The following is a 6,338-nucleotide window of genomic DNA, read 5'->3' on the forward strand; positions in this document are numbered from 1 at the left end:
GTGCATTTGGTCACGGACTCACTTTTCCAGGTCTGCATACAGCACATTCCTCTGCTGCGCCTCTTGTGTCTTCTCTTCGATGATGATCACTGGGCACAGCTGTGCGGGTTTCTTGTTTGCTTTGGAGGCAGTGGAAGTGTTGGGGGAGCTGTGCTCTGCAGGAAGCAAAGCCGCTGGTAGAGCTCTCAAGGGGGGATTACAGTGTCAGACACATGGGGAAGCCATGTCCGGGTAGATGCTGTGTGTGCTCCCTCAATAGGAGGAGAAAATATGCCTGGCATTTGTCCCAGCTTGTTGGAGGGCAGAGAGAAGGGCAGGCACAGTGCCCAGCAGTGGGGTGGGCGTTGCAGCACCTGAGGTGGTTTCCCCCATTAGCAATGGTTCCTCCTTTCATTTCCAGGTGAACAGTTCACAGGAAAAAAAAATTGCTCTTGACAGCACCTGGAGCTCTCAGACCTGTGGGAAGAGGGATGCAGTGGCACAGCTCAAACTCAAAGCACAGTGCTTCTGCCTGCCCTTCTTCACACACGGTAGGAAGAGCAAGCAGCATCCCCAGGGCTGGATTCATCTGAATTGTTTCAGAAATCTCCTTTTAAATGAGTATCTCCAAGAAGACACCTTCTCTACTATCCCAAAATAAACATAAACCTGGAACCATCTGCTCCATACAGGAACGTAGGTCACTTTGGCGTCCATCTCTGTAGATAACTCAGTACTTCAGAGCCCACCGAAGTGCAGAAAACCACAGTGGATAAACTGAACGTATATAGCAGCAGCTATTTAGCAGCTGCATGGTCTCACACGATCCGTACTAGGGGCTGGATTTACTAGGACCTTGCTTCTCACTGAAGAAAGAACAGCACCCCCTAAGGGCCCACATGCAGTACAGCAACGCAGCATCGCCCCAACGAGCCCAGAGGCTGTTGCTCCGGACACCAATTGGAGGAGCCTGGGGCTGCCTGCCTATGGGAAGCAGCTGCTGTGCACAGTGGTCAGTGTGAAGCTATGGTCAGTGTGAAACTATGCTCTGATGTAACATTCCGGACCCATCAGCAGAACGCACTAGAGAGAATGACAGCAGAAATTCTCCCATCACTTTCCCCTCTGTCGCCAGGGCACTGGTTGTTTGCAACTCCCTGGCCACAGAGCACAACTGCAAGAGATCAAAAGAACGTTCAGCTACAGCCTTTTGTTGTAGACCACATCAAGCATGTAAAAAGCAGAACACCTGGGTCTCAGGTGAGAAACCACATTTTTTTCTCAGCAAATGTTATCCTAGAGACACTTCCTTACTGAAAACTGATTTAAGTTTTTGCTCTGAGCCTCAGGGAAATGAAAGCTGTATTAAGGAAAAAAACAGTGATTCATCCCATGGTCAGAAATCTCCATCTTCTGGGATTCTGAGGAGCTCTCAAAGTATTGCCAAGCCAGAAAGTACCAACAGCGCCCCATGTCATATATCAGAGATGCTTGCATGGATTGTGCACACATACAGCTACATTACACCAAGCATTTTTCTGTTGGCCCACTTGAAACATACCACATCGTGGTAGCAGCTCTTCAGCAGTCATTGGAGCCTCTGTTTTTCCCTATAGCACACAGAAACCCCAACTCCCTGGATGTGGAACATGGAGCTGCCACCACAAGCAGAAGCCAGCGACACAGAGCTCGGCTGGGAACTTCCCATTAATGTAGAGAAGGAGGGGATGGTGACTTTAGGCTCTTCTCCTTGTGGTGGTCACAGACATCTATAGGGGATGGCAGAACCCTGATGCTTCTTTGGAGGAAATATTTTGTGGATTGATGATGTTCTCCTTCTCCTCTTAATTTCCAAATAGCAGAATGCAGCATCCTCCCAGCTATGCATTTGGTGGGCGTAAAGGAATGACTCATTAGTCTAATGGAGAGTTATCTGGTCAATAAGTGCATAAATACGATTAGATGACAATGAGTCACTACAGATTGTAGGCTTGGGTGGGACTGGTGCAGGTACCACTTTGTTGGGGATCAGTGTAGGGCAGAGGTGAGGATGGGTTCAGGGAAGGTGAGATGCTGTTTTGTATCTTAGCTACAGAACTGTACCTATAAGGTACAGTCACCAGGCTCCCCTGTGTTCACTTCGCCCAGCGACATCATCCAAGCAAGGTCAGTTCTGCTGAATCATGGAAAGAGAGAATCATTATGGTTGGAAAAGACCACTAAGATCATCAAGTCCAACCATCAGCCCATCACCTCCATGAAGAGGTTCTGGAGCTACACAGCTGTTTCCCTGGAGGAGTCACCCATGTTTGGATGCACGTAGTGGCCCTCAGTGGTCCCACATGAGGTGAATGAGGTGCCCCTCATGCCCATGCCCAACTGCTGAAGGAATGTTGTGTGTGTTCCCTAAGGTCTGAGGCAGGGATTGTCACCTGGGGGCTAGAGCTAATGTTTTGATTCAGAAGATGATCTCGTGACTTATGTTGCACAAGCATTGGCTCCAGGTCACAGTCTCATGCTTTTGGAGCAACCCGTGGTTCAGATACTGCTCTGAGGAGGAGGACTGAGACCTCCTACTGATATTTTGGTATTCAGCAGCCACGAGATCCCAGGTCACTTGCTGCTTGTTAGAGCCCTGGCCTGGAATTCCTGATAGATGTCAGAAAGTGAAATGACCCTGGCCATCAAGCGAGTCCTCCCAGGATGTGAGGGAGTTGCACAACCTCATAGGCATCGTTACACAACAAACAGTTGCATCTGCTTTGGGAGAAAAGTCTCCACCCTGGAGCATGGTCTGTACCACAGCTCTGCTCACAGTACTTTTCCAGGACTGAACTGGACAGTCAGTCCAAAGTGCCACACATATAGCAGGAGGCGGTAACTGGATGAAGTCATAGGGACAGCCTCGTGATAACAGGGCACACAGGTCTATAGGGCACATTGCTCAACTCTCCCGGTGCCTTTCTGTATTTGGAGCAGCCGCTTTCCTGGACAACTGGGTATCTAGTGAGGAAATGGCTAAACTGGAGACCTTGTTGGAGCAATCTCCTGCCAACAAACTGCAACACAAGAGCTCTTCTGCTTTAGTGGACACACAAAGCAGATGAGCCTACAGGAGAACTACATAGCTGGGTGTCCTGGCCCAGCTCTGCTTACTGAAAGGCCACAGGAGAACATCAGCAATGCATCCCTGCTGTGTCTGCACACTTTTGACTCTGTTCTGCTGCTCTACTGGTACAAGTTGGGCATTTGGCACACATTTCACATCCACACCACTGGTTTATTATAGACTCAGAAACTCTTCATTAGGTAGGCATAGAATTAACACCCCCACCCCACCCCCCCCCCCCACACACACATGCACAGAATGTGATGAATCTGAACATAGCAGTCAGGACACAGCAACTGTAAAATCTGACATTCCCCATTATGAGAAACTCAATCAACCCAAGTTCTTTGTGCTGCTCCTCTACCAGGCTTATACCTCCAAGAAATGCTCATAGCAAAAATGCCTCAAGGATGAGCACAGTGTAAGGAAGGCCCAGAGCTCATCTTCAGCCCTCTCTGCTCTATAAATTGTTCCAGATGTGACAGATCCCACCTCAACATGGCAAACAAATCCAAGTGGATGGTTACTGTATTGGCAACGTTCAGACATAGCTACCAGCAAGACTACGGGAAAGAAAGAGGCGATTAGAGAAGATCTGTAGTTTCAAAGGAATGGTGAGTGCTTTGTGATAAGGCATTTGGACTTGGATATGAGAGGAACCAAGGATAGTGAAGGATCAAACACGTTCTTAATGTGTTTTTAACACTTAACGCTTCTCGGCACTGGAAGAAGAGTGCTGGTGGGTGCTGTAGCACAAAGGTGAGTGCTCATATGCCCTAAGTCAGGCAAACATTTCAGCACTTAATTAAAGGTCTGGAGAAGCACAGGTTTCATGAACAATAACCCTGTGTTTCACTGCAGGACGCTTTCACTGTTCTGCATCGGGAAGATGTGGTCCATGATCAGAAGGAGAATTGGTGCAGGTTAGGGCTTGGAGGGACCTCCCTGGCCACGAGTGGGGTTCTCCAGGGCAGGAGACATTGCCACAGGAAGCCTATGGAGTGATGGCACAGAGAGTGCACGTGGCATGGGCTGCAGCCAGAGCTTGGCACCATGGGTAAAGTGATTAACTAATGAGAAAACATGAGATAAACCCATGATGGAAGCTGATAGGATAATATTGACAGGTGGAGGATGGAACATACCCTGGAAGCAATGACCAGTGGCAATGAGGCAGAGTTGCTTTCCCAGGGCATGTTACAGCCAGAGAGCAGTCAGCTTTACAGACAGATGCAGAGATAAACCCTCTGATTTCCATACGTTTGCTGTGCCACATCATTCCCAAACATCCTTTGATCTCAATCCCTCTGTTGCTGTAATTACTGACGGACGGTTGATGTTCTGTGCTGCTGTCAGGACATGCAAGCTCAGGGACTGCTCCTAAAAGGCCACTGCACAGTACAGTTCCAACAGAGTAAGAAGTTATCTTACATCATTGTAACTCTTCTCCTTTGTGCTAACAGAAAAAGGGACTCGTTTGGCATTCTCCTGTTTGACCTTGACAGATGCTGTAGGTCACTGCTGACCCTTTGCTTTGCAGACAACTCCAGTGACTGCAGACATCAGTCAGTGAGTATGGATCATCCAGGTCCATCTCAACAATGCAGAACCCTTCTGGATGGAAGGAGCACCTGAGATCTCCCATGCCTGGAAATAAGGTGCTGTACTCATTCTGTGTCAGCATCAGGACAGGTCCCCACACAACGGGGGTGGAACAAGATAATTGGATCAAACTATCAATAATGTAACTGGCCCACAGCCCCATGCAGGGCTATTGGGAACACTGCTTTTAGGTCACAAAACGTGGTTCTGTGCCAGAAGGAAGTTGCCCAAACATTTCCAGTGTGTTATTCCTCTCCTTAATTTCACCTTCATGGCGCATCAGCTCCAAAGCGTCAATTATGTTTCCCAAAGATGAATGTTTCTGTAATGACACTAGGTGCACAGTTACACTAAATGTGCCCTCAACCCAATACTGGGCCATGGGAAAAGCCCTGGGTATACCTGAACACCATCTGATGACAGCCCTTTGTTTCAGTTAATTATGCTCTTCAGACCTGGGTCAGCTCTGACACACGTGGCACCCATGTGGAGAGGTGGCACAAAGCAGTGCTGTAGGACACAGAGCAGACTCGTGACACCACTCCTGGGACCTGGGTCACTCTCCTCCAGGCTCTGCCTGGTGACTGCTGCTCCAGCCTCCTGCTGCAATATTGGGTTTGTTCCTGGCGATCCCTTGTGCACTGTGAACACATTTCCTTAGCACGAAGGTACCGTGGAGGTGTTTCCTTTGACCTGAAGCCATAGCAATAAATGTTAATTAGAGACAGATTAAAGGTGCAGTCATGGATATGTGTATCCACACACACAAAATCATCTCCGAGGTGCAGTGTTTCAGTCACATTCTTTAAGTTATAAGTGCATCTCCAGGACACACTACAGTCCTTTGCCACAAAGATACAGTTCTACCTGGACCTATATAAGGCTTTTGACATGGTCCTGCATGGCACTATGTTCCTGGAGCCACTAGTAGTGCCTCTATTGGAGCAACAGGAGTGATCTCCATCCCACAGGATTTGAAGCTCTCCTTGTCATGGCCAGAAGCATAGATCATCCACACCAGAGGCCTGTATGATGTGAGTGGAGCTGCACCCAGTGCTGTGCTCAGGGACCGCCTCACTGCAGTCTGTGATGCAAACACATCAGAAATGCAGACATTTCTGATCTCCTCCATATGCACTGGAGCCGAGAGATGCCCAAGGTCAGCTGTGTGTGCAGGAACATGTCCTTATCCTGCCTTGGGCAGCAGGGTTTAAGTTTGGGATTTTGAGTTGCTTTTGCAGCCAGGCTTTGTTTAAATCCAAAAGTCGACACCGATTAAGCTCTGGAGTGCTGACATCCATGGAATCTTTGGAGCTCCATCTCAGGAGTTCTCAGCACCAACCCGGGGCTCCTCCAGCTGTGGGCACTGCGCTGTGTGTGGGAACACCGGGACCTCTGGCGGCCACGCTGGGTAAGCATTCACCTTCGTGATAAGTACCAGCAGGAGCAGCGAGCAACCACCCCATGAGCTCTGTGCAGTCTGGAGTCATGACTGCTGTAGAACTTTGGAGAGCACCAGGCCCATTCAGAACTCTCAGCAGACAGTGGAGATACTGGCCCATCCCTAAGCACACTGCTGGGCCATAATTCCTTCAGCATCACTGTGCCCAGAACGCTGTCCCACGCTGAGCTGCAGCACTGCAGCACC

The sequence above is a fragment of the Coturnix japonica genome, chromosome 4 (genome assembly GCF_054131305.1).
Source record: "Coturnix japonica strain WE chromosome 4, WE-NBRP24, whole genome shotgun sequence".
NCBI lineage: Eukaryota > Metazoa > Chordata > Aves > Galliformes > Phasianidae > Coturnix > Coturnix japonica.